Source organism: Scyliorhinus torazame, chromosome 1 (genome assembly GCF_047496885.1).
Source record: "Scyliorhinus torazame isolate Kashiwa2021f chromosome 1, sScyTor2.1, whole genome shotgun sequence".
Taxonomy (NCBI): Eukaryota; Metazoa; Chordata; class Chondrichthyes; order Carcharhiniformes; family Scyliorhinidae; genus Scyliorhinus; species Scyliorhinus torazame.
In genome coordinates, this window is record NC_092707.1 from 399,989,290 (window position 1) to 400,012,639 (window position 23,350).

Consider the following 23,350-nt stretch of genomic DNA (forward strand, 5'->3'; position numbering starts at 1 on the left):
CCGGAGTCGACTAGGCATGGCGTCTCGTGGCCGTTAATTAGGACCGTTGTCGTCGTCGTCTGGAGTGTCCGGGGCCGAGCCTGATCGAGCGTAACCGAAGCGAGCCGTGGTTGTAGTAGTGGGGTGGGGTCCGTTGTTGCCGTCCAAGATGGCGTCGGGGATGGACAAAATGGCCGCCCCCATACATCGCACGTGGCTGGGGGGTCACAAGATGGCGGTGGGAGTGGACAAAATGGCCGCCCCCATGCGTCGTACAGGTCGGGGGCGGTCCAAGATGGCGGCGCCCCTCCTCCCCTCGTGGTGGTCGGGACCCAAAATGGCGGCGTCTGCGGGTCGCACAACGTCGCCCCTCCTCCCCTCGTGGTGGTCGGGACCCAAAATGGCGGCGTCTGCGGGTCGCACATGGTATGCTGGGGGGTCTGGGGAGCGCTAGGACCGCGAGCGCTAGGACCGCGCGGAGCTCCCTCACCGCGAGCGCTAGGACCGCGAGCGCTAGGACCGCGCGGAGCTCCCTCACCGGGGACAGCGGTGGTCGGGGCCCAAGTCGGCGGCGCCGGCGGGTCAGGCGTGGGGCCGCGAGCGCAAGGAGTGCGAGGAGCTCCCTCACCGGGGACAGCGGTGGTCGGGGTCCAAGTAGGTGGCGCCGGTGGTTCAGGCGTGGGGCGCGGGATGGGGGTGAGGGTGGCGTTAGGGATGCAAAAAACCCCCTCCTCTCCGTGGAGAGTGTTGGCCGGGACCCAAAGCGGTAGCGCCGGCGGCGGGTCGTACATGGGCTGCGGGGAGGGGGGTTGGGGAGCGTAGGCGGCGTGCAGGGCTCCCAGTTCTCCCGGGACCGTGGTGGTCGGGACCCAGAGCGGCTGCGCCTGCGGGTCGCACATGGCGTGCTGGGGGGGGGGGGGGGTTGGGACGCATAGACTGCTTGTAGGGCTGCCTGTGGCCCCGGGACGGCGGCGACCTCGCGGGATCGGCACACCACCGCATAATGGCCCTTTTTCCCGCAGCTTTTGCAGATGGCTGCGCGGGCCGGACAGCGCTGTCGGGGGTGTTTCGCCTGGCCGCAGAAATAACAGCGGGCGCCCCCGGTGCGACTCGGCGTTTGGACTGCGCAAGCCTGTGGGCTGTCCGGGGGGGGGGGGGGGGTAGGGGGTTTGCCGCGACGGGTACGTACGGGGCCCAATGGCCTGCCGCGCGGTCAGGGCCGTAGGCGCGGATATTACGCGCGGCCACGTCTAGGGAGGCTGCTAGGGCCCGTGCCTCTGAGAGTCCTAGCGACTCTTTTTCTAGAAGTCTTTGGCGGATTTGGGAGGATTGCATACCTGCCACAAAAGCGTCGCGCATTAACATGTCCGTGTGTTCGTTTGCATTCACCGACGGGCAGCTGCAGGCTCGTCCCAAAATCAGCAGCGCAGCGTAGAACTCGTCCATCGATTCTCCGGGAGCTTGCCGTCTTGTCGCGAGCTGGTAGCGAGCGTAGATTTGGTTAACTGGGCGAACGTAGAGACTTCTCAGTGCTGTGAACGCCGTCTGGAAATCGCGGGTGTCTTCAATGAGGGTGAAAATCTCCGTGCTCACCCTCGAGTGCAGGACCTGCAGTTTTTGTTCGTCTGAGACTCGGCCGGTGGTCGTTCTGATGTAGGCCTCGAAGCAAGTCTGCCAGTGTTTGAAGGCTGCTGCCACATTCACTGCGTGGGGGCTGATCCTCAGGCATTCTGGAATGATCCTGAGCTCCATAGTCCTTTTTAGGCACGCTTAATAAATTGTAGCGCACAAAGACTCCGTGAGACGAATATAGTGAAGTCGATGAGGCTTTATTAAGCGTGTCTGTTCCCCAGCAGCCCGATAGTAAACTGGCATGCGGGGGAAGGCACCGGCTTCTTATACTTCGCCTTCAGGGCGGAGCTTGAGGTCAACGGCCAACCAGCACCCGGGATCTGTCAGCCAATGACATTAGGGCTTCCAGTCCCACATGACCCCCAATACATACTACCACAAAGGGTTATGGAGAACGGGCAGGACGGTGGAGTTGAGGCCAGGATGGGATCAGCCATGATCACATTGAAGGTGTTTAGGCTCGGGAGGACTCCTGCTCCTAGTTCTTATGTTTTAAGAAAGAACTATTCTGTCTAATTCCAGCTCTTGGTCTGTAGCTGTGTAGGCAACAGCACCTCAGGCACAAATCTGGTGTTCTTGATCAATATTTGAAAGGGGCAACGCAGGTGGAGAAGGTAGTCAAGAAGGCATACGGCATGCTTGTCTTCATTGGCCGGGGCATTGAGTATAAGAATTGGCAAGTCATGTTGCAGCTGTATAGAACCTTAGTTCGGGCACACTTGGAGTATAATGTTCAATTCTGGTCGCCACACTACCAGAAGGATGTGGAGGCTTTAGTGGGGGTGCAGAAGAGATTTACCAGGATGTTGCCTGGTATGGAGGGCTTAACTATGAGGAGAGGTTGAATAAACTCGGTTTGTTCTCACTGGAATGAAGGAGGTTGAGGGGAGACGTGATCAAAGTCTCCAGAATTATGAGGGGCATAGACAGAGTGGATAGTCAGAGGCTTTTTCCCAGGGTAGAGGGGTCAATTACTAGGGGGCATAGGTTTAAGGTGCGAGGGGCAAGGTTTAGAGTAGATGTACGAGGCAAGTTTTTTACACAGAGGGTAGTGGGTGCCTGGAACGCGCTACCAGAGGTGGTGGAAGCAGGGACGATAGTGACGTTTAAGGGGCGTCTTGACAAATACATGAATAGGATGGGAATAGAGGGATACGGACTCAGGAAGTGTAGAAGATTTTAGTTTAGACGGGCAGCATGGTCGGCGCAGGCTTGGAGGGCCGAAGGGCCTGTTCCTGTGCTGTAATTTTCTTTATTGTTTGTTAATCTGGGGATTTCTTGATTAATAAGGGGATCAGGGGTTATGGGGAGAAGGCAGGAGAATGGGGATGAGGGACAGATTTAAGTTCCTAAAAGATCAAAAGCAAATGACTGTGGATGCTGGAATCTGAAACAAAACGAGGAAAATGCTGGACTATCTCAGCAGGTCTGGCAGCATCTGTGGAGAGAGAAGGGAGCTAAAGATTTAAAGTTGGGATAGCAGATAAGGAGGGTTTGTCGGTATGCCAGGCACAAGATCGTTGTTCTTTCCAGGCCACATCGTCCTTAATGAAACCGACTGACAGGGATCTGGAGCCAGCGGCTGTATCTGAGTTGTCAGTTCGGAATTAATTTTTTTTGTTGTAATTAGAGTCAGTGCAAGTCTGGCCAAGTGGAAGGGAAAAGAAGCGGGGCGGAATTCTGAAGATGTGGCTTCACCCACACCCACCCACATCTGCAAAGCAACCTCCCATTTACCCCAGACCATCACCCAACAACAACAAAAAAACTGTGTGTGTGTGAGAGAGAGAGGAGTCAGTTTGCTTGTAAGAGTTTCCCTCTGAGCTGCTCACTAAGCTGTGCCTGGCGATGTTGTAATTGGGAGGGGCAGAAACTGTACAACATCCCATTGAACAGCACAGTCCCTGTACCTACCGGAGTGGAGACCAGACAGGGAGAGAGGAAGACAGTAGACGCGGGGGTAATCTATTGAAATGCTCCCTGGGGCAGTTTAACCAAAAGTTTCGTCCTTTTATTTTTTGATTTGAACCTGGCCAGTTCAGTTGCCAAGTGAGCAGTCCCGGAGAGCGCCCTGTGGATCGGGCACAGCTCTCTCTCGGCTGCCTCGTCCAAATTTGGGGCAAAATCGAAGGCAATTGATCAATTTCACCGACAGCAGAGAGCAGGAGAAGCCAGAAGGTGGGTGAGTTTCACATTTGGGAGATCTCCCTGCTCTCTCTCTCTCGCTTTGTTGGTGTGTTTTCAGTGTCAAGACTGTTGAGTTCAAAAAAAAAGTGCAGTCACTCCCCGACTCTCTCCCTCTGTCTTAACTGCAGAAGCCACCACTTGTTGGGGGGGGGGAGAGGCTTGAAGTTTCCCTGGCTAGAATGCTGCTCAAAGATTCACCTCGACTGCAGAGAAGAGCCTGAAAACAGGTGAGAGGCGTCTTTAGTTTTTAAACTGAAATGCGAGGGTGAAGAAGTTCTATTTTTCAATGTTATTGATTGGGGATGTCCAGCTGTCTTGGGATATGTGCAAAGAAAAGGGTTCTCTCTGAGGCCGAATCTCTCTCCCCACCCTCCTGACGCTTGTTTCTTTATTAATCCAATTTGGGGAGTTGGGTTAAATTCGAGAGAGGATTGCACTGCCCAAGGGCTTGTCCACTCGGCGATGCAGTGCCCCCCTGGCCGCATTAAATCGCCCACAGTTGAAATGGAGAGTTGCTAACTTGTGAGGTCTGACAGATTTTACTGTGTGGCAGATTCCTGCTCAAAGCAGCAAGTTTGCTGGGAGGACATGTGGGACTCGCGCCTGGATTAAACTCATTACAGATTGCCAAATGTAACTGTCCACCCAGCATTCCAGACTGTCCTGGAGAAGAGAGTTTCAAACTTTTCCCAACTTGCGAGGAAATGTTTCCTAATTTCACTCCTCAGAGAGACGGGTTCTTATTTTTTACACTCTGCCCTCTAGTCTTAGACCCACACCCACCTCGCTCCACCCAGCAGTGGGAATATCTGCTCCATCTGTTCACCTTGAAAACGGTGTCAAATACTGGGCGCGATTTAATGGGGAAAGTTCCAAGTGTCATATGGGGAGCGACTTCCTGGGTGTTTCCCGAGGACCGAAAGTGGTACCCCCATGAGCTTCACGCCGAGATTGGCCGTCCCGCCAGCTGGTTTGCCAGATTCGCGCCCTGCCACTCCCGGCTAACAAGGGGGAACCGCTTTCAATCGCTCCCTCCGAGCTCACTCCCAGTCAGCACACAAGCACGGCACCAAGCAGACCTGCTCCACGCTTCGGGAGGTGTCGACCTGGCCAGGCTTCTGGACGCTGTGGAGGCAGACACCCTGTTCCCATGAGGGGGTCGGAGGAGCAGCTCCAGTGTCTCCAGGGCCACCTGGGAGGCAGTGCCAGCGGCTGTCAATGCGGGAAGCATGACCAGGGGGGGACAATGCCCAGTGTTGGAAGAAGACCAACAATCTCCACCGGGCTGCAAGGGTAGGTTACCGGGCATCAGTTCTGCCTGCCACTCCCCCTCTGACCTCGGCCCCCCCCCACAATAGCTGGCATCTCGCACCCTCCCCCTATCCGATCACTGTGATTGTGCCTCAGCACGCCCTGTCACCCACCAGCTATTGTGCCTTAGTCAGCGCTGACCGTGGCTGAGGGTCTCTACATCATGTCCCAGTCGCTGAGGGACAGGTGGACATTGCTGAGTTACTGCAGAGCGTGGCCCAGACACAGGTGGAGATTGCTGGGGGAGAGGGGGGATGCGCAGGAGGGTTGGGGAATGGGGGGAGGGGGGGAGACGAAGAAGGGAACTGAATGGGAAGGACGGGAAGGGGGGTGGTGATGGTTAATGGGGGAGGTGGTGAATGGGTGGAGTTGGGGTGGCAAACGCGGCCAGCTGATGGACAAAGCTTCGTCCGAACTGGAAGCGGGCGAGAACGAGGGCCTCACAGGCTGTCCAGGCATGCCGGACCCATCCTCCGTCCCCTGGGCAGCACGGTAGCATTGTGGATAGCACAATTGCTTCACAGCTCCAGGGTCCCAGGTTCGATTCCGGCTTGGGTCACTGTCTGTGCGGAGTCTGTACATCCTCCCCGTGTGTGCGTGGGTTTCCTCCGGGTGCTCCGGTTTCTTCCCACAGTCCAAAGATGTGCAGGTTAGGTGGATTGGCCATGCTAAATTGCCCTTAGTGTCCAAAATTGTCCTTAGTGTTGGGTGGGGTTACTGGGTTATGGGGATAGGGTGGAGGTGTTGACCTTGGGTAGGGTGCTCCTTCCAAGAGCCGGTGCAGACTCGATGGGCCGAATGGCTTCCTTCTGCACTGTAAATTCTATGAAAATTCTATGAATGCTCCCCCTGGTCCTCCTCATCCTCCAGCACCTCCTGGTCCAGCCTCTCCTCATCCTCCTCAGACAAGGATACATGTCCCTACTCCTCCTCCTCCAGCACATTGCCCCACTGCTGTGCCAGGTTGCGGAGGGCACAACAGACCACCACAAAGTGGGCGACCCTCCAGGGAATGCACTGCAAGGCATCACCAGAATGATCCAGGCATCGGAACCGCATTTTGAGCAGTCTGATGCACCGCTCATTGACAACCCGGGTGGCCACATGGGCCTCGTTATATCGGGTCACCTTCTCTGTCTCTGGCCTTTGCACTGGCATCATCAGCCAGGACCTCAGTGGGCACCCCTTACCCCCGAGGAGCCAACCCATCATCCTGTGGTGGTCCTCGAAGATGCCTAGGAGCTCTGAGTGTCCCAGGATGTAGCTGTCATACACGCTCGCTGCGAAGCAGACACACACGGGCATGATCTGGAGGTGGGGGTCACACATGAGTTTAACATTCAGGGGGTGGAAGCTCTCCATGTTAATGAAGGGCACTTGCTGTTATTCTGGTGCGCGCAAGGTGACATGCGTGCCATCTATTACCCCCTTGACCTGTGGCATCCCGGCAATGGCTGAGAATCCTGCTGCCTGGGCATCTTATTGGGCTTTGTCCAGCTCAAAGTTGATAAAGTCTGCTGCCTGGGCAAACAGGGCATCCGTGACCTCACTGATGCACTTGCGGGCTGTAACTTGTGAAATGCCTCACAAGCCTCCGCTTGAGCCCTGGAATTATCCAGTAGCATTAAAGTTCAGGGCTGCAGCGACCTTCATGGGCACAGGGAGCAGGTGTCAAGTGCCAAGCGTGCGAGGACATGACACAGGTGCCACAGTGTCTCCCTGCGGCACACCCGTCCTCTCCTTAAACGACCACCTTGGCCGTTGCCGGCATCCCCATCGGGGTGCCCCCTCTAACCTGACTCAGTGCTGCTGCCGCGTTCTCCAGCGTCTGGCAGCCTGGGCTGCCACCAGCATCGTCAGGGCTGCCGCTGTGGGTCGACAACACCATTCATCGCGCTATCTCTAAGGAATTGGCGAAGGAGAGAGACTGACAACCAGAGACGGGATCCACCCCAGGCCCTTAAATCCCCCAAGCCTTACGTGTCCCGTCTTCTCTCAGAGTGCCATCCACCGAGCCGGCTGAACCCTGCTCTGCACACTCACCCCTGGCCACAGCAAGGGCGGGCCGGTTAGAGCGCAAATTGACTCATGTCCGGCGTGGAACCTGATTTTGGCCTCTCACTATTTAAAAAAAAACAATTTTTTTAGAGTACCCAATTCATTTTTTCCAATTGAGGGGCAATTTAGCGTGGCCAATCCACCTACCCTGCACATCTTTGGGTTGTGGGGGCGAAACCCACGCAAACACGGGGAGAACGTGCAAACTGCACACCTCTCTCACTATTTAACCCGCTCGCATCGGATCTGCGCTGGGGCACAACGCGCCCACTGTCGACTGTGATTCAGCCCAAAGGCTGGGGGTTTATGTTCCACACCAGGGGCGAAATTCTCCCCCAATGGCGCGATGTCCGCTGACTGGCGCCAAAAACGGCGCCAATCAGACGGGCATCGCGCCGGCCCAAAGGTGCGGAATGCTCCGCATCTTTGGGGGCCGAGCCCCAACATTGAGGGGCTAGGCCGACGCCGGAGGGATTTCCGCCCCGCCAGCTGGCGGAAATGGCGTTTGTTGCCCCGCCAGCTGGCGCGGAAATGCGGCGCATGCGCGGGAGCATCAGCGGCTGCTGACAGTTTCCCGGCGCATGCGCGGGAGCGTCAGCGGGCGCCGACAGTTTCCCACGCATGCGCAGTGGGGAGAGTCTCTTCCGCCTCCGCCATGGTGGAGGCCGTGGCGGAGGCAGAAGGGAAAGAGTGCCCCCACGGCACAGGCTCGCCCGTGGATCGGTGGGCCCCGATCGCGGGCCAGGCCACCGTGGGGGCACCCCCCCGGGGTCAGATCGCCCCGCGCCCCCCCCAGGACCCCAGAGCCCGCCCACGCCGCCTGGTCCCACCGGTAAATACCAGGTTTAATTTACGCCGGCGGGACAGGCAATTTCTGGGCGGGACTTCGGCATCCGGGCCGGAGAATTGAGCGGGGGGTCCCGCCAACCGGCGCGGCCCGATTCCCGCCCCCACCCAATCTCCGGTACCGGAGACTTCGGCGGGGGCGGGGGTGGGATTCACGGCGGCCAACGGCCATTCTCCGACCCGGCGGGGGGTCGGAGAATGACGCCCATGAGTTCTAAACCTTGAAAATTAATATCTGAATTAATGAATTCATAAATAAATTTCAAAATATTAATGAAAAATACATTTCAATTTTAATTAAACTTTCATAAATTTAAACAAATGAATAAAACAAAAATCAATCCCTACATTGCAGACGGAGGCCATTTGGTCCATCCAGTCTGAACACTCTATCTAGACCCACTCCCGCGCCCCAACTCCGTAACCCCACCTTACCTGCACATCTTTGGACACCAAGGGGCAATTTAGCATGGCAAATCCACCTAACCTGCACGATATTGGACACTAAGGGGCAATTTAGCATGGCCAGGCCAACTAACCTATAGTCACCAAAGTCCGGAATCGAATCCGGGCCCCTGGCACTGTGAGGCAGCAGTGCTAACAACTGTGCCGCATTCAAATTTTAAATAAGTACATCTAAATTTTAAATAAATAGATACATTTCTAAATATTGACACGTTTATAATTTAAATAATATTAATATCCAAATCTTAATACCTTGAAAACAGAATCAAATACTGTCGGCTGCGATTTAGCCCAAACTTTTGTGATTCAAATCCGCCTAATCATTCGGGTTGACACTTCAGAGCAGTGCTGAGATTCTGAACCGTCAGAGGTGGGCCCTTCCAATGGGACAACACTGCTGGTGAATAAAAGGAAAATACTGTCAAAGCTGGCTGGAAATCTGAAAGACAACAGAAAATGCTGGAAAACCTCAGCAGGTCTGGCAGCATCTGTGGAGAGGGAAACAGATTTAACACTTCAAGCCCAGTATGATTTCTTCAGGGCAAATTGTTAGTGGCTTGGGAGGGATCTGTTCTGTATCAATACGGGTGGTCAGTTGAACAGTCTCTTTGCAAGTTGTAATACAAAGGGGGGTATTTAGACTCATGCTGTCACTGGGCACAGAAGGGTGGGTGAGTAAATTTGCAGACGACACTAAAGTCGGTGGTGTTGTCGACAGTGCGGAAGGATGTTACAGATTACAGAGGGACATAGATAAGCTGCAGAGCTGGGCTGAGAGGTGGCAAATGGAGTTTAATGTAGAGAAGTGTGAGGTGATTCACTTTGGAAGGAATAACAGGAATGCGGAATATTTGGCTAATGGTAAAATTCTTGGAAGTGTGGATGAGCAGAGGGATCTAGGTGTCCATGTACATAGATCCCTGAAAGTTGCCACCCAGGTTGATACAGTTGTGAAGAAGGCCTATGGTGTATTGGCCTTTATTGGTAGAGGGATTGAGTTCCGGAGTCATGAGGTCATGTTGCAGCTGTACAAAACTCTGGTACGGCCGCATTTGGAGTATTGCGTACAGTTCTGGTCACCTCATTATAGGAAGGACGTGGAAGCTTTGGAACGGGTGCAGAGGAGATTTACCAGGATGTTGCCTGGTATGGAGGGAAAATCTTATGAGGAAAGGCTGATGGACTTGAGGTTGTTTTCGTTAGAGAGAAGAAGGTTAAGAGGAGACTTAATAGAGGCATACAAAATGATCAGGGGGTTAGATAGGGTGGACAGTGAGAGTCTTCTCCCGCGGATGGAAATGGCTAGCACGAGGGGGACATAGCCTTAAACTGAGGGGTAATAGATATAGGACAGAGGTCAGAGGTAGGTTCTTTACGCAAAGAGTGGTGAGGCTCTGGAATGCCCTACCTGCAACAGTAGTGAACTCGCCAACATTGAGGGCATTTAAAAGTTTATTGGATAAGCATATGGATGATAATGGCATAGTGTAGGTTAGATGGCTTTTGTTTTTTGACTTCCCATGTCGGTGCAACATCGTGGGCCGAAGGGCCTGTACTGCACTGTATCGTTCTATGTTCTATGTTCTATAACACCTTCTCCAGCAACCCACCTTGCATTAAGTTTGAGTTCGGTACAGTGTCACTTTAACCTGCAAATTTCACCAAACATAAGAACATAAGAACTAGGAGCAGGAGTAGGCCAACTGGCCCCTCGAGCCTGCTCCACCATTCAATGAGATCATGGCTGATCTTTTGTGGACTCAGCTCCACTTTCCGGCCCGAACACCATAACCCTTAATCCCTTTATTCTTCAAAAAACTATCTATCTTTATCTGTTCTGTATGAATGTGTGACCCTGTGTGAATCAAACAAAAGGACCTTTCTCTCCAATTCCCAAGTTCTTTTTCACTGAGGTAAGAGTTGCCTAATTTTCTCCTTTATTCCTGTAATTTTTCAAGGAGCAAAAGTCTTTGCCCTTGTGTATTGCAAACAAATTAGGTATTGAAGGACATCAGGAGTAATGCCTGTCAGTAAGAAGATTGGATTTCCTTCTGAACATCGTGTTTTCCCCCATCCTGATATACCTCTCCTCATCAGACCATTTAAATACGGGTCTTCTCATCTAATTGCTTATTGTATTGCAAAGTATAATATTGTTATTGCAGAATTGGTGATATAATCCTGGTATATGGCAATTAAAAAGGCCAGTTACAATTTAAATAGCTTTCAAAATTTGCGACACATTTGTTGGGTTAAATAGTGCTATTCAACACTTGTACAGTTCAAGTTACAATTGTATTCAGCGTATGGTACAAGTGAGCAGCTCCAATTTCCTATGAGCCCTGCAGGAATTGTTCATTTTGCCAATGTTTTGACGGAGGACGTAAACCCATTTGTTTTGAACATGTTCACCATTTTACTGGCCATATAGACCACAGGAAATCATTACAAATACACTTACAATGTCAAAACAGAAGGATCCTCACCATAATATAGCATGCACACACATTCACACATGCATATGCACACACTCATTAACACACACACACATGCATACACACATGCATGCACACATTCATATGCACACACACATACGAATGTGCACACACATAAATGCACACACACGAGCACACGCATACATGCCGTCACACACACACACACGCACTCACACAAACATGCACTCACACGCACATGCACGCTCTCTGTAGCAAGACCCATTATCACCCCAACCTCAGCCCATCTGCTCCTGAAACTCTTGCCCATGTTTTTGTTGCCTCTCAACTCAATTATCCCAATGCTCATCCAACCAATCTCCCTAACATTTCCTAACTTGCACAAATCCCATTCACCCATTACACCATGCTGGAGAAACTACGTTAGCCCCCTGGCCTGGCAATCGTAAAATCCTTATTCCTGTTTGTACCCTTTTGAAACCTATGCTTTGCCCCACCCCTTTCTCTATTGCAACCCTACAACCGTCCGAGATCTCTGCGTTCCTACAATTGCTCATCCCTGATTTTAATCGGCCCAATTCCTGTCCAGATCCCCAATCTCTGGAATTCCCTCCCTACACCACTTCACCCCTAGCACAGGGCTAAATCGCTGGTTTTGAAAGCAGACCAAGGCAGGCCAGTAGCACGGTTCAATTCCCGTACCAGCCTCCCCGAACAGGCGCCGGAATGTGGCGACTAGGGGCTTTTCACAATAACTTCATTTGAAGCCTACTTGTGACAATAAGCAATGTTCATTTCATTTCAACTCTCTTTCCTCCACTCAGACATTCCTTAAAACAAACCTCTTAGACAAAACTTCCTAAAATCCCCTCACTGCTGTGTGCGCAATAATTTTGTTGGGTAATGCTCCTGTGTAGAACCTTAGCTGTAAGGGTTAAATTATGAGGACTGGTTGCATATTCTTGTATTGCCCGCAAGATTAAGAGGTGATCTCATTGAGATGTTACTGATGATTAATGGACGAGATATTTATTGGCATTGGTGAACAGAGTCCATAACAAGGGGCCATAACTTTGAAGTTACATACGAACATAAGAATTAGGAGCAGGAGTGGGCCACTCGGCCCCTCGAGCCTGCTCCGCCATTCAATAAGCTCGTGGCTGATCAGATTGTAACCTCAACCCCGCATTCCTGCCCACCCCCGATAACCTTTCAGCCCCCCCGCGTTAATCGGGAATCGATCTAGCTCCGCCTTAAAAGCATTCAAAGATTCGCCTTCCACTGCCTCTTGAGGAAGCGACTTCCAGAGACTCTCAACCCTCTTGAGAGAAAAGGGGTGGGATTCTCTCACCCCAGGGCCGGGCCGGAGAATCGCTGGGACCGGCGCGAATCGCTGGGACCGGCGCGAATCGCACCACGCCGCCCCGACACCGGGGCGAGATTCTCGGCGCCATTCTAACATGGTCTTACTTGCGGGACCTCGGCATGGAAGGATCCGGGGGCGGCCTGTGGGAGGAGAGGGGGGGTCCGACCCCGGGGGGGCACCACTGTGGCCTGGCCCGCGATCGGGGCCCACCGATCAGTGGACCGGCATCTCGGGCTGGGGGCCTCCTTTCTTCCGCGCCGGCCCCTGTAGCCCTGCGCCATGTTGTGTCGGGGCCGGTGCGGAGAAGGGAGACGCCGCGCATGCGCGGACATCGCGCCGGTCCCACTGCGCATGCGCAGGCCCACGGCGCCCATCTGACGCGGGGATCGGCAGCTGGAATGGCATGGGTCGCTCCAGTGCCGTGCTGGCCCCCTGTAGGGGTCAGAATTGCTGCTCCTGAGGCCGTGTTGATGCCTCAGGATCAGAGAATCCTGCCCAAGAGTTCTCCTCACCGCTGTCTTAAATAACCAACCCCTTATTTTTAACTGTGACCCCTAGTTCTAGAATGAGGCTGATCAGGGGTGATGTGAGCAAGCACGTCTTCCCAAAAAGTGGAAAAGCCGGAACTCTCCCCTCCTAAAAGGTTGTGGATGCGGAGGGGAAAATTTGGAAATTTTAAACCTAAACTTGATAGAATTTTCTTGGGTATTTCGGGTGCCAAGATGAGCAAATGGAGTTAAAATATTGGTAAACATCCTCTCCTTGAATGGTGGAACAGAATTGAAGGGCTGAATGGCCTCCTTCTGTGACTCTAAGTTCCAGTTTGGTGTGATATTGATAGCTGGGAGATGTCTTGTGGTGACTTGGTTGGAGTCCTCTAGTGGGAGAAGGGATTATTATCATTTATTCTCGACATGTTAAAATGCGGCAGCTATTTCAATAGTACCTCTGCCTCCACGATGGACAGTCACCTCCAAGTCACTCACCATCCTGACTTGGGAACCTATCGCTGTCCATGCACCGTTGTGAGGTCAAAATCCTGGAACTCCTGACTGGGCGGGAGCAATTTGACTACATGGACTGCGGCGATTCAAATAGAAAGCGCACTGTGGTAGTCACCACTGGCAGTATTACATGTATTACGGTAAGGCTCGTATAGTAGAGGTACATGGGTAAATCCCTGCCTGCTGGCTCCGCCCAGTAGGCGGAGTATAAATGTGTGTGCTCATCGGTGCTGCAGCCATTCTGGTTCCAGCGACAGGAGACACAACATCTTTGCTCAATAAAACCTTGATTATTCCACTACTCTCGTCTTTGTGGTAATTGATAGTGCATCACTCACCCCTACCTTCTCACGGAAAGTTAATTTGGGAAATAAATTCTAGTCTTGCCAGCATCACCCATATCCCAACAATAGTACTTTTTAAAACAAATTGGGTATAGTAAGAGCTCTGTATGTTGTTACGGCAATATGATGCCAATTAGCCCCAGGTCAGTTTGCAATTTTGGAGACAGAAAGATTTCCTTTGTAAAGCTCCTTTCAGGATAGCCCATTATAGCCAACAGTTTTCACTGGAGTGACCATTATATGTAGAAATGCAGCAGCCAAATTGTGTGCAACAAAAAAGCACACACAAGCACCAATCCAATAACTAACCAGATAATCGGGCAGCGATGTTGGCTGCAGAATAAATGAATGTTGGCCAAGACCTTATCCTATTCTTCTTTGAAATAGTTTTTTTCTTAGACCGGCTTAGTTGGACAGGCAAGGTGTTGGTAAGATCTCAGTTGAACGGCAGCGCTCCTGATGGTGTAACCCTCACCCAGTACTGCACCGACCGGAGTGTCAGGCTGGATTTTGTGCCAAGGTCTTGGCATGGGGTTTGAACCCAAAGGCAAGACTAGCACCCACTGGGCCCACGGCTGGCATGAACAATGCAGCACCATAGCCTGCAGGCTGCTGGTCTCAGATTAGTAGATGTCTCTCTCAGAACAGTCACTTCTTATACCTGTCATTACAAGTGCATATGAAGGGATAGTCCGAGTTACGGAGCATATTCTTGGAGAGGGCTTTTCTACAAATTGTTTGTTTCAGGGTTGGGGAAGGGGACTGGAGGGCAATTCTCACCGGACGCCTGGAGAATACCTGCGGAAGCTGTGACACTGGGGACCATGGAGTTACAGGCCGGAATTCTTCGGCCATCGGAATTCTCTTTTCCTGCCTGCAGCGCCGGATTCCCGGCGGCGTGGGGTGGCTTCACTGGGAAATCCCATTGACGAGGGGCGGGAATACCCGAATCCCGCCATCAGCGAATGGCGCACGGCTGGGGGAACGGAGAATCCAGCCCCTGGAGTTACGACAGTGCAGAAGGAGGCCATTCAGCCCGTTAGGCACACGTCAGTAAAAGTCTCCTGTTGAGCATTTTCAGTGAAATAGAAGTGCTGCAATTTTACAGTTTCGGCCTCCGTCTCCTGTGAAGGATGATGGAGACACCGGAGAATGAAATAGACGGTGCCAGAAATTAATGGCGAGGAGCTCGCGCAAGGCTGAACAGGCTGGGTCTGGCTGTCCTCCGGAAAGCAAAGGCTGAAGGGTGACCTGACCGAGGGCTTTAAGATTAGAGAAGAATTTGTTAGGGGAGAGATGATTCCACTTGTGGTGGAGACTGGAAGTAGGGGCCTCTAAATATATTATAGTCCAAAAGGAACTCTTTACCCAGAGAGCAGTGAGAATGTGGAACTCACTCCCAGATGGAATGAATAACACAGCTGCATTTAAAGGCAAACTGCATGAGGACATAAAGGGAATGGGAATAGAAAGACAGAGTTGGAAGAGGGTAATGTGGAGCAAAAATGCTGGCATTGACTGGTTAAGTTGAGTGGCCTGTTTCTGTGGAGTACAGTTCTATATAATTATATATAATTTCACCAGAAATAAGCAAGAACACACTTACAATTTCACTGTGAGCATCTTACTCAATGATGTTCTGCTCGGGCACATCAAAGGAACATTAAATTGCATTTCACATTTTTGCTTGCCAGCAAACAATTTTTTAAATATTCATTTACGGGATGTGGGCCTGCTCGGCCAGCATTTATTGCCCATCCCTAGTTGCCCTTCAGAGGGTGGTGGTGAGCTGCCTTCTTGAACCGCTACCCTGTGGTGTAGGTACACCCGCAGTGCTGTTAGGGAGGGAGTTCCAGGATGTTGCTCCAGCGACAGTGACGGAACGGCCGATATATTTCCAAGTCAGGGCGGTGAGTGACTTGGAGGGGAACCTCCAGGTGGTGGGGCTCCCAGGTATCTGCTGCTATTGTCCTTCTAGATGGTAGTGATTGTGGGCTGTCTAAGGAAACTTGGTGAGTTACTGCAGTGAATCTTGTGGTTGGTACACACGGCTGCCACTGTTCGTCGGTGGTGGAGGGTTTGAATGTTTGTGGAAGGGGGAGCAATCAAGCGGGTTGCTTTGTCCTGGATGGTGTCGAGCACTTGCCCCTAATATCTCCTTCTGCACATCAACGTCAAACTCCACAAATGAGTACATTTTAACAAAACAAACATTCTGTGATGTTCTTTAGTGGGGAGAGTGGGCCACATATCCCCTGAACGTGTTCAGCATTTGTTCACAGAATTGGCCACGGTAAACTCAAAGGGGCATTGACTGAGCGAATGTGATGGGGTTGGATTTTTTAATCTTTGTGAACAAAAGAAAGTGATGGGGGGGGGAGGAGGGGAGGAGGTTTTCTTACAACCGCAATCATATCCGGAGTTCCTACAGATGGGAATGGAGTGCAAGGCAAGAGATAAACCGGGAGAATCAAATGCCTGGACTTTGTCTGTGACATGTCTTTTTATCAATGGAGCTTCCCTACGATTGAGCTCGAAGCCTGATTGTGTTGTTTCGGAATACTTTTGCAGCTAGCTACAGAATAGTGATGGGCTGGAGGTGGGGGAGTGGGGGATTAGAGAGCAGTGGAGGAATAAGGACTAGGAGGACTTTAACCGGCTGATTTAGAGTGAAGCTTATAGTCTGGGTTATATTAACTAGAGTTACAAGTCAATATTACAAATTCAAATAGGCACGCGCACACAATCATGGGAATCAATGAACAGGACGATGGAGTGGAATTGTCTGAAGAATTGTTCTGTTGTTAAAAACAGAGTTCTGCGTTCTCAGCACTGACGTTTGCTTTTATTCATTTTTGTGAATGTGGGCGTTGCCAGCAAGGCTAACATTCATTACCCGTTCCCTAATTGTTCTTAAATGAAATCCATTTCCAAACGTTTCTACTTTTATTTCTGATGTCCAGCATTTATAGGATGGAGACAGTATAGAAGCAGACCTTTTGACCCATCTTGGATCCAAATCTTGGGGGCAATTTAACTAAATGGGAAGAAAGTCCCAGCGTGAGCGAGTTTAGCCGCATGTTTCCTGAGGCACGCAGCTCCGGGAAACACAATGCTATCAAATGTCACCCTGGTTAGACAGGGCGCCTCGGCGGGGAAGGCACGGCCGACGCTGCACAAAGCCCCTCTTCCGCTTGCCGGAACCCCTCGGTGTAGCGAGAGCTCCGGACGTCATTTTAAAATGCGGTCCAGATCCCTGGAGCCCCCAAAGTGACCCATGACCCCCCAACTCACGATGAGGGGGTCCCTCCATACTCCCCCCAATACCTGCACAGCGCACCCCCGGCCCGATCACCACTACGCATAAAATGCCAGCTTGGCACCACCAAACTGGTACCCTGGCAGTGCCCCTGCCATTTGAGCACGTTGGCAGTTCCACTCTGGCACCCAGATGACACTGCCAGAGTGCCAGGTTGGCAGTGCCAGGGTACCATCCTGCCCAAAGGGGAATACACCTGGGGGGGGGGGGGGGCTTCCACGAGACCCCGATGCGTGTTTTTTTCCCCCAAAAATATACTTTACTCATAAAATCTATCATAAACATTACAGAACATTTCGAATTGTCTTGACTGTACATTTCCATCAGAGTTACACATTCCCTTGACTTTCTTCCATTCAATTTTGATAACATTACACACATATCGCTCTTTACGTTACAATTCCTTCTTAAACATTTACATTGTCATGTTTCTTTTATACATTGGAGTGTTGGTGGCCCAGACCGAGGGGGGTTTACACTGTTACCTGCCCCTCGGTGTACATTTGCTGGAAAGACCTTACACAGTGGTCTTTCCCCATTGCGCCTTGGCGGCAGCTGCCCCAAGCTTGAGTGCGTCCCTCAGCACGTAGTCCTGGACCTTGGAATGTGCCAGTCTGCAACACTCGGTCGAGGACAGCTCTTTGCACTGGAAGATCAGCAAGTTCCGGGCAGACCAAAGAGCATCTTTCACCGAGTTGATGACCTTCCAGCAGCAGTTGATGTTTGTCTCGGTGTGTGTCCCTGGAAACAGTCCGTAGAACAGAGTCCTGTGTCACAGAGCTGCTCGGGATGAAGACCCCGATGCGTGTTGTGGTGACCAGTGCACTCGCCCGAGGTCTCTGAGGTGAAAGGGGCTAGATCCCAAAGTCTCAGGTACCTCGGGAAACTGCACATTAAAGTGAGTCCAGCTGTCTCGCTCTAATATGCAGATTGCCAAAAAGTGTTTCTGTCCACAATGCGCGGGACTCACATCGCAACGTCTCGACGTATCGTTGTGCTGTGGCGAGCTGCTTTTCGAGGGCAGAGTGGCCGTTCGATTGCAGCCTTTTTCGTTATAGTTCAGTTTCAGACTGTCCCCTCTCCTCCAGCACACGTCCCTTCCCCCACATCCGAAAACGTTACCGTTGCCTCGCCACCTCATGTTGCTGTGGAGGAAAGGGTTGGACCCTTTTCAGTAACAAGTGTTCTGTCTGAAACATGAAATTTGATGTCACTTCCCCAGACTAATCCTCTGAGGATCTGCCCCATTCTTGCTAGGGCAGTAACAAGTTGATTTCCTCTCTCGGGTTAGCTGGTCGAGGCTGCAAATTCAATCAGGGTTTCATAAGCTTGTGGTGGGGGAACAAATGCGCCACTTCCTCCCAATCAGCCCCTGTTGAAAAGTACATTCGTGTGCGCGTTAATTAATGATCGGGGTGAAGTTTGCGACAAAGCCCTTATAGTCAAATAGCCCTGAAATCTCACTGTCTAGACTCACGGTTCGTAGAGATACCAGGTCCTGCGGAATGTACCCCAGTATCTTTGCTCAGTGAAATCAGGTGTCAGCTGTGACTCAATGGGCATAGTCCTTGCACAATCGAGACTGATACTAGAATGTCAATAATGAAGGAGTGCTGCACTGTCTGTGGTCCTGTCTTTTGAATCTGATGTTAAACTGAGGTCCCATTTGTCCCTCAGATGGACTCATGACATTATTTTGAAGATTAGGGAAGTTCCCTCAGCCAACATCATTGAGGCAAATTATCGGGCGATTACCACATTGCTGTTTGTGGGATCCCTCTGCCTACATTACAGGAGTGACGACAGTCCTGAAGTACAATGTTGCCTGTCAATCAGATTAGGACAACCTGAGGATGTGACAGTTGCTACATCAATGTAGGTTAATCCTCACTTTTTCTCCGTCGTTGAAATCGGAATTAAACTGGCTCAGGAGGGGGTTCAGAAGCAGGGAGGAAGCTTTGAAAGTTAATGGTAATTTTGGTACTGAGCAACAGTTAACTGTCAACACACCCGCTCTGCATCCAGATGTCAAGATGAGAAGAGTGGCGAGAGGTTGGAGATACGGTCAATCTAGGTCCATCAGACCTCACACTAGTCTCTGATGGAGCAACGTTGATGGATGCCGGGAATCGGCCAGTCTCTCAAGGGGATTGATAGCTTAGTCTTGGGGAGCAGGGAAGATGCTTGGCAGGACAAGGACGTGAAGATGTGGAACAAGGTTAAGTGGAGGTCAGAGGGATGGTCAAAAAATCAACCTGCAAACCACTCAGCATAATGACATGGAATAATGTCACCGTTCCTTCACTGTTGCTCTGTTGAAAATTCTGGAACCCTCCCTCTTTCAGGGCAGTTAGGAATCAACCACATTGCTGTGGGCCTGGAGTCACGTGTAGGCCAGACCGGGTATGGATGGCAGATTTCCTTCCCGAGAAGTCATTAGTAAACCAGATGGGTTTTTACAATTAGGGATAGTTTCAAGGTCCCCATTACGGAGACTAGCTTTAAATTCCAGATGGGTTTTTAATTAATTGAGTTTAAATTCCAGCCACTGATGGGATTTGAATCCATGTCCCCAGTGCATGAACTGGGATCTCGGGATTAACATCACCACGACACCATCTTTGCCCTTCGGTGTTATTGGTGATGGGCAATAATCAGCAACTCTCACAGCTCATGAATTAATAAAAAGAACATCTGGATTTTTACCAGTGCTTAAGGATTTGCATTTTGCATTCTGATCATGTTTTCCCACAGAACCCAAAATAACTCTCTTAATTGTAAACCGCTCTGTGAATTGATTAATTTTCCGAAGTACATGATGCGGAGACTGGAGAAGATGTAATTGTTCTCCTTGGAGTAGAATAGGCCAAGAGGTGATTTGATCGAGGTGTTCAAAATTGTGTGGGTTTTTTGTTGAAGAGTGGATCGGGAAACCGTTTCCACTGGCGGGTCAGGAGAGGACACAGATTTAAGGTGGTTGGCGCAACACATCAGAGAGGAGCTGAGGAGAATTTTTATTTTTCTTTACGCGCCGATTTGTGATCTGAAACGCACTGCCCGAAAGGAAGGAGGAAGCAAATTCAGTAAGAGCTTTCAAAAGGTAATGGGACAGAAACTTGAGGGAGAGAAACTCGCCCAGTTGGCGGAGACGGGGCGGACTGGAACTGGTTAAGTCGTCCTTTTTCTCGGAAGGTGGGACAGGCTGGTTAAATGGGCCGAGTGGCCTACTTTCAGTGCTGTACGGCTCCAGGACCCCATGAAGGGTTTCAGGCGAGGGAGGGCTCCAGGGTACGATTGGTGTTTTGCAGGTCGGGCAGGACTGCGCCATTTTCAGGGCCTCCCCTTTGTAAATAAGGTTTATGATGCAACCCTGTTTATGGATTTCCCAGCTTCATTCGGCTCAGTTCCAACGTATGCGATCATGAGCATGCTAAATTATTTTCCTTCCCTTTTAATGTGTTCCTTCTTAAAAAAAAATACCCCCGAGGGGTCAGTTTATAAAGTCTATTTGCCTAATTTTAAGTTGTTACAGCTGCTGCTCTAACCAGACTTATATATATTTAAAGAGAGTTAGACTGATTATTTTTGAATGTACTTTACGGGGATTCAGAAATAATGGGGCTTTGACTCGGGAGTTGGGCTGGGAACTCAATGTCTATCGTGGTTTTCCAGATGTCATGAGCACAATCATTGGTGGGCCTTCTGAGGGGGCGGGGGGGGGGGGGGGGGGGTGAAGGGGGAAGAGAAAGAGGGGTGTAAATTCTTCTAGGCCTATTTTTGATTCTGAAATGGGTCCCATGCACACCCCACAAGGGAGGGTCCGAAGCCAGCCTGAAATTGGGCCTTTAACCTCATTGGTGTTAGTTAACAATTTGGATACTGAGCAGTCATGGGGAACTCTTGTGCCCCTCTGGTACACGCCAATGTTTTGCTCTCGTACCGGATGCCAAAGAGGCTGGGTGCGTCAGTCCCATCTCCCACTCCAGTCATTCTTACCCACTTTTAGCAAGGAGGCCAAAAATGATGTTGAGCCTCCTGTATATGGCCTAAATGACTGTGGCCTCAGATCCACTTTCCTGTCTGTTCTCCATGATGTTTGGCTCTCCTACGATTATGAATGTGTCTACCTCAGCTCCTTGACTATATGCAAATGCTCATTCTCCACTGCTCTCAGGGGTAGAGAATGTCAAAGATTCCCTGCCCTCTGAGAGAAGAGGTTCGTCCTCACCTCTATTTTAAATGGGACCCTTTACTCTGAAATGGTGCCCCCTTGTTCTGGGCAGGCTGAGGGGGAGATGTGGCCATACAATCCATCAGGGGGACTTCCCACCAGGCTCCCATCCACTCGGGACTTTGCTGCAATCTTACAGTGGGATGGGCAAGGCCTAGGCCGTCCTACACTCGCCCCCCCCCCCCCCCTGTCCCAACTGAGACCCTTAAGTGGTCTATTGGTGACCCGTTAAGGGCCGTTTCCCACCTGGCCCAAATTTTTAGGCTGATTGGAGGAGGGGAGGGGGGGAGCCCGAAAAGTGACTGTGCTCAGGGCTCAGGGTGGGGCAAGGGAAGGAGGGAGGGATGTCATCATCAACAGCCCCCTTTTAATATCAGACAACAACACCCCCCCCCCCCCGTCCATCTATAAACAAAGTCTGGCCCCTGCGGGTGCTCCCTCCCTCTTGACCTCTGCACAGGTACCTTCACCCCGCCTGTGCCTTACCCTCCGGGCCTCACCCTCTCTCACTGCCCTGAGACCCCCATGCTTACCCACTCCTGGTCTCGGGGGATTTAGTCTATTGTTTGCAGTGCCGGTCCTGCCGACTGCCGATTTCTGGTGCTGCTGGGACTAGACAACTCTGTGAGGCAGGAATCCCATCCCCAGTGAACTCAGGCTTGTTGGCGTGGGCATGGCTGCAGGACAACCTGTATCAGCTGTGGTGCATTGAGGACTGACTCATCGGATGGAAGGAAGGGGAATCCCCACCATCTTACAAACCCCCGGAAGACAAGTACCAGGGCCAGGATTTTAAGCTCCTCGGTATTTTCCTGCTGCCTTGCTACAGCCGGAGAACAGATTTAAGAGACTCTCCAAAACTCAAGATGACAAGAAAGATCCCACGACCTCAATATCACAAAACCAAAGCCCAACATGAGATTTGCATTCTTTTTGTCCACAACTTCTTGGGAGGTGTATAAATAAAAGCAGAACATGCCGGAGCAACTCAATGGCTTTGTCAGCATTGATGAGTTTCTGGGTGCAATTTAGCAGCCCAGGGTGCCCAGATGACCCTGCCAGGCTCGCAGGGGGAATGCCAAGGTGCCAGACTGGCAGTGCCAAGGTGCCAAGCTGGCAGTGCCAGGCTGGCAGTGCCAAGGTGCCAGGCTGGCATTTTTACCACACCAGGGATCAGGCCCAGGGATGCTCAGCTAGCATGTGGTGGGGTCCGGTTGTCTCAAGGACCCCCCCCCCCCAAAAAAAAAGAGGTGGGTTGGGGCATTGGGGGGGGGGGGGGGGGGGGGGCAAGAGTTGGGGGGGGGGGGGGAAGGGCTTGAGAGATCAGTGTGCCAGACTCACTCATCGGTGCTCCTCAGTGCAGGCTATGTGGCTAAGTGCAACCTCGGCGGGCGTTCCCCACCGGGCGCCGGAAACCCCCCAGAGTTCCGTTCAATAGCAGCGCCGGGACTGACCCCTCGATTCCTGCCCAGAAGGGACTCTGTTTTTTGTTAAATCGCGGGCAATGTTTCAAGTCAAGTAAAGACTCCTCCCCGGAACGTCTGGGGAGATGTAGTACTCAATGGAGGGAATATAATGTATTCAGACTCACGTTCTGAGTCCACACTGTCAACAGCTCTGAAACCATTCCGTTAATGTTGCCATGAGCCTCAGCTTGGCAATGGAGCCTGGCATATTTCCCGTGATTTCCCACTGAGAGCTTTCCTGGCTTCGGTGCCAACCTGTGCACGCAGTGATCCTATGGACCTACAGAGGGAGGGGGAGGCAAAATGGCATCATCCCCCGGGAATTGGTGAGGTGGATGTGGAGAAGTCCTTTGAGCTGAAGGAAGAAACAAAATGACCAGCACATTGGCGTATAGTACAGCGAATGCACTTGTGAAAGAATAATAAACACCGACTGAGTCACGCAGGATCTTTTCTGATGTAATGCACATTGGTCACAGCTCCCCTTCCATTGACTTATGTTCTTGCACGTGTTGGCTGTGGCCTATTTGGATTGAGGATTGGCTGACTGACAGAAAGCAGAGGGTCGGGATAAATGGGTCCTTCTCTGACTGGCGAACTGTAACTAGCGGGTACCGCAGAGGTCAGTCCTTGGACCTCAGCTGTTTACAATCTATACAAATGATCTGCAAGCAGGAACAGAGTGCAAC

General features: G+C 51.5%; 1 protein-coding gene across 10 annotated transcripts in view; it reads left to right on the plus strand.

Annotated features, from left to right (window-relative positions):
• The first annotated feature begins 3,365 nt into the window (after window positions 1–3,365).
• The window catches only part of adgrg6 (adhesion G protein-coupled receptor G6), a 201,813-nt gene continuing 181,828 nt past the window's right edge, over window positions 3,366–23,350 (plus strand). For 4 of the 10 annotated variants that reach the window (XM_072513806.1, XM_072513837.1, XM_072513830.1 and 1 more), the window contains exon 1: window positions 3,366–4,025. The gene's annotated coding sequence lies outside the window, so the exon portion shown is untranslated. The remainder of the gene's footprint in view (window positions 4,026–23,350) is intronic. The other 6 variants (XM_072513845.1, XM_072513856.1, XM_072513865.1 and 3 more) reach the window with 3 other exon arrangements.